The 14,862-nt window shown below is 32.2% G+C and overlaps 1 long non-coding RNA gene across 1 annotated transcript in view; it reads right to left on the bottom strand.

Moving 5' to 3' along the window:
- The window catches only part of LOC123609345, a 283,593-nt gene that overhangs the window by 108,590 nt on the left and 160,141 nt on the right, over window positions 1-14,862 (bottom strand). The window lies entirely within an intron of this gene.

Below are 14,862 nucleotides of genomic sequence, written 5' to 3'. Positions count from 1 at the left end.
TAATAACTATTCTACTCAAACTATTGCAAGGAAGGAAGGAAGGAAGGAAGGAAGGAAGGAAGGAAGGAAGAAAAGAAAGGAAAGAAAAAAAACAGAAAAGGAAAACTTCCAAATTCATTCTATAAGGCAAGTACCACTCTGATATCAAAACCAGGTAAAAGCATAACAAAGAAAGAGAACTACAGGCCAATACCTCTGATGAACATAGATGCAAAAATCCTCAACAAAATGCTAACAAACAGAATCTAACAACACACTAAAAAAAATCATTCATCACAATCAAGTGGGACTTATTCCTAGATGCAAGTGTGGTTCAATATTCACAAATGAAATAACATACTACAGCAAATCAATAGCAGAAAGGACAAAAACATACGATCATTTCAATAGATGCAGAAGAAGCATTTGACAGAGTACAACACTCATTCATGATAAAAGCCCCCAACAAAGTATGTTTAGAGGGAACATGCCTCAACATAATAAAGGCCATAAATGAAAAACACAGCAAATATCATGCTCAATGGGGAAGAACTAAGAGACTTTCCCCCACAGTCAGAAAAAATGCAAGGTTGTCTACTCTCCCCACTTTCATTCTACATATTACTGGAAGCCCTAGCCACAGGAATTAAATAACAAAAAGAAATAAAAGGCATCCAAATTTGTAAGGAAGAAGTAAAACTTTCAATATTTGCAGATGACATGATACTCTATGTAGAAAACTCTAAAGACCCCACCAAAAAACTACAACAACTGGTAAATGAATTCAGTAAATTCGCAAGATAGAACATCAATGTATAGAAATCTGTTGCATTTCTGTACAATAGTAATGAAGCAGCAGAAGGAGAAGTTAAGAAAAGAATCCTGTTTTCATATGTACCAAAAATAATAAGATACCTAGAAATAAACCTAACCAAACAGGTGAAAGACCTTTACTCTGAAAACTATAAAACATTAATGAAAGAAACTGAAGATCACACAAAGAAATGGAAAAAACATTCCATGTTCATGGATTTTAAGAACAAATATTGTTTGTTCTTTGTCTCAAAGCAATCTAAACATTTAATGCAATGACTATCAAAATACCAAGAGCATTTTTCACAGAACTAGAACAAAATCCTAAAATTTATATGGAATCACAAAGGACCCTGAATGCCCAAAGCAATTTGGAAAAAGAAAGTAAAGCTGTAAATACCACAATTCTAGATGTCAAGTTATATTACAAAACTTTAGTGACCAAAACAATATGATACTGGCAAAAAATTGACACATACGTCAATTAACAAATAGAAAACCCAAAAATAAACCCACAATTATATGGTCAATTAATCAACAAAGCAGCAAATAATTTCCAGTGAGGAAAGGACAGTGATGTTGGGAAAACTGGTTAGCTACATGCAAAGAATGAAACTGGATCACTTTCTTATACTACTATACACAAAATTAAGCTCAAAATGCATTAAATGCCTAAATATGAAACCTGCAACCATAAAAATCCTGGAGGAGAGCACAGGCAGTAATGTCTCTGACATATGCTATAGCAACATTTTTCTAGATACGTGTCTTGAAGCAAGGGTAATAAAAGCAAAAATAAACTATTGGGACTACATCAAAATAAAAAGCTTCTATACAGCAGAGGAAACGATCAACAAAACTAAAAGGCAACCTTCTGAGTGGGAGAAAATATTTGCAAATGACCTGATAAAGGTTTGGTATCTAAAATATATATATATATTTTTTACAATTTAACACCCAAAAAAGAAATAAACTAATTAAAAAATGGGCAGAAGTAATGAACAGGCATTTCTCCAACGAAGACGCTCAGATGACCAACAGACACAACAAAAGACGCTCAACATCACTCATCCTCAGAGAAATGCAAACCAAAACTATAATGAGGTATTATCTCATGCTTCTTAGAATGGCTAAAATAAAAAACACAAGAAATTAGTGTTGATGAGGATATGGAGAAAAAAGAACCCTCATGTACTTTGGGTAGAAATGCAAACTGGTGCAGCAACTGTGGAAAACAGTATGGAGTTTCCTCAAAAACTTAAAAATAGAAATACCCTAGGATCCAGTAATTGCACTACTCATTATTTACCCCCAAAATACAAAAACACTAATTCAAAGGTATACATGCACCATTATGTTTATTGCAGCATTATTTAGAATAATACTAACCAAATAACCAAACTATGGAAACAGCCCAAGTGTCCACCTACAGATGAATGAATAAAGAAGAGTGTCATTCATACACACATATACATACATATATATATATATATATATATATATATATATATATATACACACGCACACACACACACACACATATACAATGGAATATTATTGTCATGAAAAAAAAAACGGAATCTTGCCACTTGCAAGGACATGGATAGCGCTAAAGTATAATGCTAAGCAAAGTCAGTAAGAGAAAGACAAATACAATATGATTTCACTAATATACACTAATATGTGGCATTTAAGAAACAAAACAAATGAGCAAAGGGGAAAAAAGAGAGACAAACTAAGAAACGGATATTTATAGAGAACAAACTGATGGTTATCAGAGGGGAGATGGGTGGGGGGAAAATGAAATAAATGTCATGTCAAAAGAGCAACAATAAGAATGAAGGTTGAATTTTCAACAGGAATAATGGGTCAGAGAACAATAAGATGAATTTTATACTTAATGTGATAAAAGAAAATCATTTCCATTTTGGAATTCTATATCATACAAATTTCCAATTTAAAATTTATATGCAGTATAAATGCCATCCAAAAAAAGAAAGCTGAAAGAAATTTCAGGACAAAAATTGAGATAATTTATCATTAGCATACCAACACTCAATACAGTATTAAAGTGTTTTTTCTAAAGCAGAACATAAATAATCTCAGATAAAATCTTGTAGATACAGGGGGAACAAAGAACAATATAAAAAGGGCGTGTATAAGTAAAACAGTAAATAGTGATTGTCTGAAATAAAACAATATTGTTGAATTAGATTGAAAGAATAAAAAGTATACACTGAATATATTAACAAAATAAATTTAGTCCCACTATATGAATATTAGGAAAAGTAAACATTGTGGCCAAATGAATTACTAAAGGAAAAGAGAAACAAGTTAATGAGAAATATTTCAATCAAAATAATCAGAAATCAAAGGAGAAAAGACAAGTCTGCATTAATGTGGTAGATGTTAACATATTTTTAGTTATAAGACAACCAGAGCAAAAACATTAAGCACATTCCTTTCAAATGCATACAAAATTACCATAATTACCAATATTCTTAGACATAAAAGATGCCTATGCAAATTTCAAAGGCTTGAATCATAAAATGGAAAATTTCAGCAGTAAGTCAATAAAAAATTATACTAAGTAATTTTATTCTTGGATTTCAGGAAACTATGCTTAATTATCCAAGGCTCAAAGAGTAAACCCAAATGGGAATTAACCAAAAATAATTTTATAAGTTAGTATAATTCAAAAAAACGACATAAAAAAGAGAATATGATAATGTATCAAACCTTAAGAGCTAAAAGTAGAGCCAAAATAAGACAGAAATTATATACTAAATGTTTCAATTAGACAAAAGGTTTCCAATCAATTATATAATTATCTGTCTCTGATATAGAAAGATGAGAGCAAATATAACTCAAAGAAATTACAACATCTAACATACAAACAGAAGCAAAAATATTAAAATAAAATTTTGAAAAGAGAGTAAACAAAAATTATTTTTAATTACATTTGTCTTTGTGTTTTTATAAAGATGAATTAAGTTTCTAAAACTTTGGTACACTGAATTAAAAAAAAGAATTTTTGGGAAGCCTGGGTGGCTCAGTTGGTTAGGCGACTGGCTTCAACCCAGGTCATGATCTCGCAGTTTCTGAGTTCAAGCCCTGCATCGGGCTCTGTGCTGACAGCTCAGAGCCTGGAGCCTCCTTCAGATTCCATATCTCCCTCTCTCTCTACTCCTCCCCTGCTCATGCTGTGTGTCTCTCTGTCTCTCAATAAAAAAATAAATGCTAAAAAATTAAAAGAAAAAAGAATTTGCAACATCAATTTCAAAAGGAAACAATAAAAGGGAACATCATTACAAAATTTATGAATATTAAGAAGAATCTAAGATGTCATTAACAATTATAAAATACCAATAAATTTGAAACTATTAGATGCAAAAAAAGGAGAAAAGTTTGATTTGTAAATTGCACAGGAAAGAAAGGAAAATCTAACTAATATTTAAAGAAAGTTTGTAATTAAAATCTTTCCCACTTTGAAACATCTAGGCCAGATAGCTCCAGGAGTAGGTTGTGCCAAATGTTGAAGGAAAAGATAAGATAGATATGACACAATGTCTTCCACAGAAAGGAATTAATGCAGATAGGTCTAATTGTTGTATGACGACATCATTACCTTGATATCAAAACCTGACAAAGATTAGAAGGAAGGAAAAGTATAAAAGACATTTCTCCTGCAAAGTTAGTTTAATTTTGTAAGTTTCATATAGTTCAAAACAAAACTATATGAAAAGGAGAAAAAGAAACATATAATAACATTAATAATTTTTCATGAAGACAATTCACTGCTTTTGACCAAAATATTTGTCTACTAAACTGTCATATTTCTTAATTTTAAACAGAGTGTATACCAAAATTTCTTTCAATACAGAAAACATTAGCTTTAATTTTTAAATGCTGAAATTGTTTCCTCCTTTCTAAAGGAAATACGTTGTCAGCACATGTATTCAATACTGAAATAAATGCTTCCACCTATCTATAATTAGGAAAAGGAAGTACACATATGATGCTGGAAAGCAAAAACTAGCAAGAACACTAACAAAAAAATATGAAAATTTTGTTATTTTCAGACGATGAAACTGTGTTGCATAAAATGCAAAAAAAAAATTTATATATTATCTATAAAAATTAATAAGTGAATGCATAAAGATTACTAAATACAAAAAAATCTCTGCAAAAATTAACTTTACACTACATTTTAACAGAAGTATATGCATACATACACACACCTGCATATATATGTGTGTGTGTGTGTGTGTGTATATATATATATACACACACACACACACACATATATATAGTTTTACACATATACAGTATATGTATATAATTTAGATATATAATATGAAATATATATATATATATAAACAGATTATATATCTGTTATACATATACACATATGCAGGCTTGAAAGAAATTAAGAAAATCTAAAACAACATGTCTGGATGTGATGTCCATTTTGCAGATAAGAATACTGAGACTCCTGGGCCACCTGGGTGGTTCTGGCAGTTAAGTGTCATGTTTTGGCTCAGGTCAAGATCCTGTGGTTCGTGGGTTCAAGCCCCATATCGGGCTTGCTGCTGTCAGTGCAAAGCCCGCTTCAGATCCTCTGTCCCAATCTCTCTGCCCCCTCCTCTGCTTGAGATCTCTCAAAAATAAATAAAACTTAAAAAAAAGAAAAAGAAAAAGAAAAAGAAAAAAGAAAAAAGAATGCTGAGATTCCCAGGCAGGGTAAATCATTTTAGCTTAGGTTGTAATTCAGGCTACCACCTCTCAAAACGTCTGGAAAAGTTCTGTATAATGATCTTAGTGAAGACTATCAACATGTTCTTCAGAAATATAAAAAAATTAATAAAAATAAGTTAAAAATTTGTTTTGTATCTTGCTGTATTTTTTTTCAATTAAAAAAACTTACCAGGAACAAGATCTTCTAAACCATTGAAAACTACACCTTACTTTCATTTATTTGTTTCTTATCAATAAAAAAAGGAATCGCTGAATCAGAGCATGAGTAGGTTACGTCTGAAAATGATTCCTTTAAAATTATGCCTATCCATTAAAGGATCTGCATTTTTCTACTGATTGTACCCTGAAATTATGACTTCGTTGAAATGTTTGTGTTGATGGATAGGAAAAATGTAGTATAATAAAGTAAATATTCAAGCAAACATTAAGTGTTGAGGTTGAAAAAATCGAGGTTATATATTTGGCATCTATGGAAACAGAAAATTGAAAATGGAAAAGAAATGTTCTTTAAAATGAGCAATATGTGTAATTCTGACTCTTATTAGCAAGAATTGCTAAGATTTCTTCCTTTTCCTTACTTTTATCTGGACTCTTTCCTTTTCTCTATTGATTTGATTGATCTAGGCTTAGATTCTATTCCAATTTCTCCTCAATGTGAGGATTGTTCTAGAAGTGAGCCTTGGCTTCTTAATTTTGAGGTTCTTGGGGCCTAGAATGCTTCATCTAATGTAGATATTACTGTGACCCCTTGCATTCTTCTATTATTGGAGTGGGCAAAATCTGCCTGTTTTTCACTATCCTTATATTATTCTTCCATATTTTCTTTTAAGTAACCGTTGACTGTTTTGGAGTTCTCAAGTCCATCTGTTGGCCCATTTTTTCTTGTGCATTTGTATGTTCCATTGTTCATATTATACAGGTGTTGAAACTGCAGGTAGCTTGTCCCTAGTTGATCACATATTGAGATTCTTAGAGATTCTTTGTCATCTAGTTGTTTTGTTTTGTAAATTATGTCTATGTGATTATTGTTTTGCTACCATATTTGCACTCACTGCTTCTATGGGGTGTTCAGAAATATTTAGAATCCTTGCCACTACATTCTTCTTCTCATCTAGCCACATATGACTTATTAGGTTTAATTTAAATTAAATAAAATTAAAACAGTATTTCCTCAGTCACACTAGCCATGTTTCATGTGCTCAATAGCCATCTGGACCTAAGGAGCCCTAGCGAACATAAAGAATATAGAATATTCCCATCTTCACAAAAAGTTCTATTGAATAGTGATGAATTAGAAAAATGCAGTTTTTTTTAAAGTGCCTTTATTTTATTTATTTTTTAACTTGTTTTATTTTTTATTTTTTTTTAAATTTACATCCAAATTAGTTAGGATATAGTGCAACAATTTCAGGAATAAATTCTTTAGTGCCCTTACCCATTTAGCCCACCCCCCCTTCCACAACCCCTCCAGTAGTAACCCTCAATTTGTTCTCCAAATTTGAGTCTCTTCTGTTTTGTTCCCCTCCATGTTTTTATATTATTTTTGTTTCCCTTCCCTTATGTTCATCTGTTTTGTCTCTTAAAGTTCTCATATAAGTGAAGTCATATGATACTTGTCTTTCTCTAATTTCACTTAGCGTAATGCCCTCCAGTTCCATCCATGTAGTTGCAAATGGCAAGATTTCATTCTTTTTGATTGCCAAGTAATACTCCATTGTATGTATGTATGTATGTGTGTGTGTGTGTGTGTGTGTGTGTGTGTATATATATATATATATATATATATATATATATATATATATATACCACAGTTTCTTCATCCATTCATCCACCGATGGACATTTGGGCTCTTTCCATACATTGGCTATTGTTTTAAACATGGGGGTGCATGTGTCCCTTTGAAACAGCACACATGTATCCCTTGGATAAATGCCCAGTAGTGTAATTGCTGGGTTGTAGAGTAGTTCTATTTTTAGCTTTTTGAGGAGCCTCCATACTGTTTTCCAGAGTGGCTGCACCAGCTTGCATTCCCATAGAAAAATGCAGTTTTAAATATTTTTTTTTCCCTATCCATGTTACGGTTTTCTTTCTGTACATGCAACATATTTTATTTCATTTATTTAAAATAAGTACCAAATTTTATGAGGTGTCTGGGTGGCTCAGCCAGTTAAGTGTCTGACTTTGGTTCAGGTCAGGCTCTTGAGTTCGATCCCTGCGTCAGGCTCTGTGCTGACAGCTGAGAGCCTGTTGGCTTCAGATTCTGTTTCTCTCTCCTCCTCTCTCTCTGCCCCTCCCCCACTAGCACTTTTTCTCTCTCTCTTTCTCTCTCTCTCGAAAATAAATAACCTTAAAACAATTTTAAATAACTAACAAATTTTATAAACATGATGCTTTATAATAAGTCTAACTCATAGCTTCCTCACAAAATGCTTTGAAGTAGAGATTATCAGTGTTGTTATTGTTGTTATTATGTTTGCTATTATTTTATATAAAGATACTGACGAAAAATCCACAAACCTGTGATGGTTTTTGGCTGGCTAGATAGTAAGTTGTCTATTTGAAATGATAAGCTCTTTTTGTTCTATTCTGCAGTCTTTCATAGAGTAAAGCAAAGAAATTCAGCTATCAAAATTTGATGGTTACATTCCAAAATAAAGTTCAATTCCTTTGTGCTAATTCTGTTGTCAATTTATCATTTGCAATGACAAATTATAATTTAAAATAATATTCTAATAATATTCTAATGTGCCCTTTGGAAAAGCACTATTCTATAGAGATATTTGGTGGCCTTATTCAGAACAAATATTGCTTTCACCTCCCTCCTTATTCCGACCCCACCACCAGCTTAAAATTTATAACTTAGTTAGCTAAAATAAATTTCTCTGTAGCAAGGAGTTCCCCCAGAGTCTGATAGTCTTAGGTAAATGGAAAAAAAAAAGAGTTTAGAAACATGCAAATCGAAGGACTTCATCATGGATGTTGGCAACTCACTTAAAATGCATCATGTCCCTAAGGTCAATCTTGAAAGAAATGATGATGTGTTCAAAGTCAGTGTGACCAAGTCTGAGGTCATATTTTCATAAAGTATTCAATTAAATATTCCAAGGTGTTCTTTTTTAAAAGTTAATTTGAGAGAGCTCTTTTTAAAATGTTCAAATATTGAAAGTATTTTTCTCTTCTCCAACTTAGAGAGTTCAAGCCAAAACATATTTATTATTTTTATTTCTATACTGGATTGTATTAAGTCTACAAATTCATTTTGAATAATCTTCTACAATATATGTATACAGAGATTGTGCAATACATTTTATGTATATAATTCCTAGGCCTATGAGTATGGTGGTAAAAGCTTATACCATAGATGCAATGCATGTGCATTAATGTATTATAAATAAAAGAAGATAGCTCATTCTTTTTTTTTTTTTTTAATTTTTTTTCAACGTTTATTCATTTTTGGGACAGAGAGAGACAGAGCATGAACAGGGGAGGGGCAGAGAGAGAGGGAGACACAGAATCGGAAACAGGCTCCAGGCTCTGAGCCATCAGCCCAGGGCCCGACGCGGGGCTCGAACTCACGGACCGCGAGATCGTGACCTGGCTGAAGTCGGACGCTTAACCGACTGCGCCACCCAGGCGCCCCATCTCATTCTAGGTCAAATGGTTTTTTTCAAAAATATTCTTTATCAGAATATTAATATTTAAGATGATATTTATCAAAGAAATAACAAAATTTGATAAGGATCTTCAAAATATAAAGCTAATTATTCTGTTTACTTTCAAGGTATTATAGAAATGAAAAATTAAAACATTTTAATTGAGCAAGATTTTATAGCAAAATTTGCTTTTGAATATTTTTCTGGACATTATAGGAAAAAAATACCTATTTTCTTTTGTCATTTGCCATGAAAATCTCAGTTTACATACAGTAAGAACCAAAATTATTTTAAAACTATAATTGGCCATTGTAAATGGTAATATAAGAATTAGAACAATACTTGGGACCTATGAGTAAAGGGCTGGTTCTCAGGTAAAGAATAAATATACTGAATAAATAAAAATTGAAGGAGCAGTCATTTTGATGATTTAAGTTTTTTTTTGGTAAAAATCTTTTTGAGAATCTACAAATAAATTATTGAATTGGTTTTTTATTACTACTTTTTATAATAGAAGTTGTCAGAAAATCATAAAAATGATTTAGGGTTTAACTGCTTATATAAGGAAATATAGGAAAGCACTAGATAGCATGCATTAAAGAAATAAATTACATGATATATTTTTAATATTTTGCTTACAACTCACACTAAGGAAAGTCTAATAAAGTGTGTTCATTTCATAAAAATAATAAAATAATTAATATTTACAAATTAACTACTGAAGCTTGAAAAAAATAATAAAATAATTAATGTTTACAAATTAACTACTAAAGCTGGGATGCCCTGTTTTCAGATAGTTGTTTCTCAGTCACAGGAGTGTTCACGTAACTGTTGTGGAATGAAAAAGAATCCTTTCATATTTATCCTTTGGATTTTCCTTTTGAAAGCTAAAACAGTAAAATGGAATGTAAAGAGTAAGATAGTGCTCAATAAATTTTAGCTATGCTATTCAAAGTATCTACGTGTGGGTTAAGAATATTTTTCCATCTCTTTTCCATCCCCATATGTTGTTTTACTTAATGTACAGTTCACTCACTCACTTGGAAAAAACTCTTTAAATGGAGAAATACAAATGGTAAATTACACAAAATGATTATTAAACAGTTAATTCTGTTTTTCTCTCACATTTAAAATTAGCTTTCCATTACTAAAAACACAGTGATTTATTTTTACATTTTATCAATTCTTATTGTATTATCCATTAAATTTTGTAGTAAGTCCATGTGTTAAAAATTATATAATACAGTTATAAGAACACGTAATCTTTGTACCATTCAAAAATGTATTAAAAGAGTTTCAAGTCATCTATAAAGTATCAAACAAAAAAAACTAAAGTTTATTTTTTCTCTCCTCAAAGTTAGCATAACGGCATTCTAGATATCGAGGGACTGCAGGGTCAAAGAACAGAAAGTACTCTTCTACTTTCCCATCAAAACTCTATTCTCTGACCTCTGAGAGTAGGACCTGAAGCATTCTGCAGCTATCCCTGAGTTACTCCATTGTGCTTTTGGCTTTCATTTGTTTCCAACACTAACTGAACTGATGTTTACTTACAAGCTGTTGTGTTTTTTTTGTTTTGTTTTGTTTTGTTTTTCCTAATATATCTGACTTTTGACTGACAGAAAGTTTATTTAGTATCTGAACTTAAATGGCACTGAACGCTTCAGATACTCTTTTCTCTTTCCAGGTCTCTTCTTGGAAGAAGACAAGAATCTCTGACTATTGATTTTCAGGGAAATGCTTTCTATGCACATGTGATTTTTACTCATTGAAATGCATGACAAATGTTGAATAAATAGTATCTTCAGATACAATGCGTGCATTTGTTCAATGTATACAACACTCTGAAACCTCTAATATCGTTATGGTTCTTGAGCATGTTTATATACAAATGAAGCATACTCGGTCAGTCTCGGAAAACTGTTTATTTAACCTCAAAAGCTTGACTGCAACCAATAAAAGCAAGATAATTCACAATAAATAGTGAATCTCCATTCTGACACTTCTATTCATTCTACAGTATTAAACTTTCCTTTTTCATTCTACTTTTTAAAGTACAGTTATAGAAAGGCTTGCATAGTTAAAATTCCCTACAAACAATAGCTCTAAAATAGCCACCATACAATAAAGTCAGAAGTTTAAGCATACTTCCCTATAGCACAGGTAAACCAGCAAGTAGAAGATTAACATTTAATGTGACAGATCCCTATCTGTTTACTGTGCTGTAGAGCAATGGTACTTTAAGTTGGGATTTTTTTTTTCAGTGCATTTTATGCAGAAATATCTCTGGAATTCACATATTTTAACATGAAGTAAAAACAGTAACCTAGGTTAATATGCATCTTTCTGCCAACTTTATGCAATTCTTAGAGCACACAGCATTGTGAATATTCACAAAGAACATTTTGTACCCAGCATTCAACACATTTATTGGAAGAAAGAATACTTTTATAACGAAGAATCAGTGGAGATTATTATTCACCCAAACACAGTGAAACAGTGGACTAAGGAATGGTATAAAAAGATTTCGCATTAGTCCTCATATTCTTTATGTGTGTCACTTGTGAATTTTACTGTTCTTTCTCTAAGTTTCAACTATTTGACCAGCATCATGGGGACTTTATGAGTAAATGGGTCTCTGAGATGTCATCCTTGTATTTTTCTTTTATGACTTGTAAGCAGTATCTCGTTTATTTTTCATATATTTTTAAAACTCTTTTAAATGTTTATTTTTGAGAGAGGCAGAGCACATGCAGGGGAAGGGCAGAGAGAGAGGGAGACACAGAATCCGAATCAGACTCTAGGCTCTGAACTGTCAGCACAGAGTCTGCTGCGGGGCTCAAACTCACAAGTTGTGAGACCATGACCTGAGCAGAAAACGAAAGCTTAAACGACTGAGCCACCCAGGCGCCCCATATATCATATTTTCGAATGAATGTTTGGGAAGTGCAGTGTGTAAACACTGTTATGGACAGAAGTTTGTCCCCCAGAGCCCACATGTTGAAACCTTAACCCTAAAATAACTGCATGTGGACACAGGACCATTAAAGACATAATTAAGGTTAAATGAAGTCATAAGGGTGGAGTCCTAGTCCAAAGTCCTTGTAAGAAGAGCAAGAGACACCAGAAGTGCACTGACACAGAGAAAAGTCTGGGGGCACACAGCCATAGGTGATTACCTACGAGCCAAAAAGAAAGGCCTCACAAGAAATCAACCCTGCCAGCTGGACTTCTAGCCTCCAGAACTCTGAGAAAATAAATTTCTGTTATTTATTTTCTATGTTCTATGATATTTTGGTATGGCAGCCCAAGGAGGCTAATACAATTCCCAAAGTGAACTTAAAGTATACATAAACACTTGTGTTTCTCTGAATTTGTTTTTAACATTTCCCCTCTAATTGTTCAATTTCATTTATTGAATTAGACTAAATGCTAGAGAGCTGTGTCCAAATAATACAGAAATTAAGATGACTTTTCAAATAAGAGATAAAATTTTATCTACTATTCTTTAATTTTCTAATAATGTCCATTTCAAAAATCTCAGAGGTAGTAAAACTGGGTTTTTTTCCTACTTACAAAACAGTTGTTACTTACATAGCAATTGGCACTGTTCTAAAACATCTTGAAAAGAAAATAAAAATCCTTTACTCAATACTTTTCTATTTTAGTAAAATCTTTACATCCTTTCTGGTAATTTTTACGTAATTACTTCATGCAGTTTTTGGTAAAGATAGTGAATAATGGTTCACCAAATTGCATTAAGTTAATTGCTCTCACCAAGTAAAACATTTCTACAAATGCAAAACATTGTAACTCTACTTACTACTTCCGTTGCAACTGTTCATGGCCAAGGACTTGGAGGGTAGGGAAGAGAATCCAATTCAAATTGAATTATTTCCAAAGTATTGGTGGTAGTTTGCTATTGATAACTAAACACTGACTATATAAAAAGTTTGATAGTATGTTAAATAGTATAGCAATATTTTCCTATTTTTTATTTTAGTTATTTACACTATTTTTATTGGATTTATGTATTAGTATAGATTAGTTACTAAAAACTACATGCACCCTGTCAGTTTGGATTTTAAATATAATGAGGAAGACAATTTATTAACAGAATATAAATATATGACTAACATAAATCAAGGGAGCAAGTTCCAATGTCCAGATCAGAGACGGGATACGGGTGAGCCCTCCCTGATATTTAGAGTGAAATCACAAATTAAGAAGGAGCAAGACACCCAAGGAGACAAGAAAGCTGAGAGAAATATCATGTTTGAAAACCCTAATAATATGGGGAACAAGTGGCCCTGTGTGAGAAACAGAAAGGAGGTCAACAGAGCAGGACACCAGGAGACAAAGTTAAAAAAGCTTAACATAAAGCGACGAGAAGGGTCTCAACATGTGTATCAAAGTCCTCAAAAAGAGGTTGGATATTAATGAGAGTACAAAGAGAAGCAAATTTTAAAAACCACATCACTGCCAGTAGGTGGAGGATGGGGAATCTTTTCTCTCCCTATATAATAGTCAGGATGTCAATTTAAAAAAAAAAGGCAAATAAAGAATTTGTTAGATCACCTAACATTTTTATTAACAATTGACAATTAGACTTCCTAAAATTTAGCTTTGGTTGCCTCTTGTCAATTGTCTATATGATAAAAAGAAGAAAGAAGGGAAAACACATGATACATTATAGTGTGTCTTAAGGTAACCCATTATAGATCATTAAAACTAGAGATGATACTGCACTTTTTATGGATTCCATGCTAGTAAAAACAGCTTCTTGGTCTACAACTTCCATAGTATAAAGGATCTAAAATAAATTGCAATTTTCCTGGGAGAGAAAAAGAAGTCCTAATGCATGTTCACTGTAGCTTAACATAAAGCACACCATCTGGTGCTTGCTTTTTATTTGGCAATGATCTATAATGACATATTATAACAGATTTTATCTTTTAATTACTAAGTAGAAAAAGTGATTCCACTCTCAAATTCAACAGAGCAAAATAAAACAGTTACAGTAATAGGAAAAGTGTTCCTTAAAAAGGGAAAAATTACTTCAGAATTCATAAGTCTGTTTAGTACAATATTACTATTACTCATTGGTATAGAAATTTACAGCAGAGGTTTAGAGTGTTTCTTACTGCCTGCATTTCCATTTTTTTAATTTGTAGATGCTTTTCTGGTGGGAAAGTCCTGACTATGCATTAAGGGTAAACATTAAAATATGTATCTAGAAAAAGAACTAAGAGTTGCTTTATTTTTTAAAATTTATGCAGATGCATCTTAATAAGGCTGCATCTCTATGTTACAACATGGGAAACAAACTACTAATTTGGAATGTGTATTTTTCCCTACGACATACCAAATGTGAAAGAATGTGAAGAATCAAATTAGAAATGGGTAACAGATGATATCAAGACGGTTGATCCAAATGGTCCCTCCTCAGGAACATCTTTAAAAAACAGTTTTGATCAACTAAACCACTCATAGCCCTGGAGGTCTGCTGTTTTATCAGAAGTAATATATAGGTTGGAAATATATTTTCTTCACATGAAGCTGGATGGCTTGAGGAACATTCATAGAAATGCAGGCCCACATATTCATTCTTTTAAAAGACATCAGTGACACTGATGTGTACCCTATCTGCTAGAAGTTG

The sequence above is a fragment of the Leopardus geoffroyi genome, chromosome A1 (assembly GCF_018350155.1).
Source record: "Leopardus geoffroyi isolate Oge1 chromosome A1, O.geoffroyi_Oge1_pat1.0, whole genome shotgun sequence".
Lineage (NCBI taxonomy): Eukaryota > Metazoa > Chordata > Mammalia > Carnivora > Felidae > Leopardus > Leopardus geoffroyi.
The sequence above is the reverse complement of the archived record's forward strand: the minus strand, read 5'-3'. Positions and strand labels throughout refer to the sequence as shown.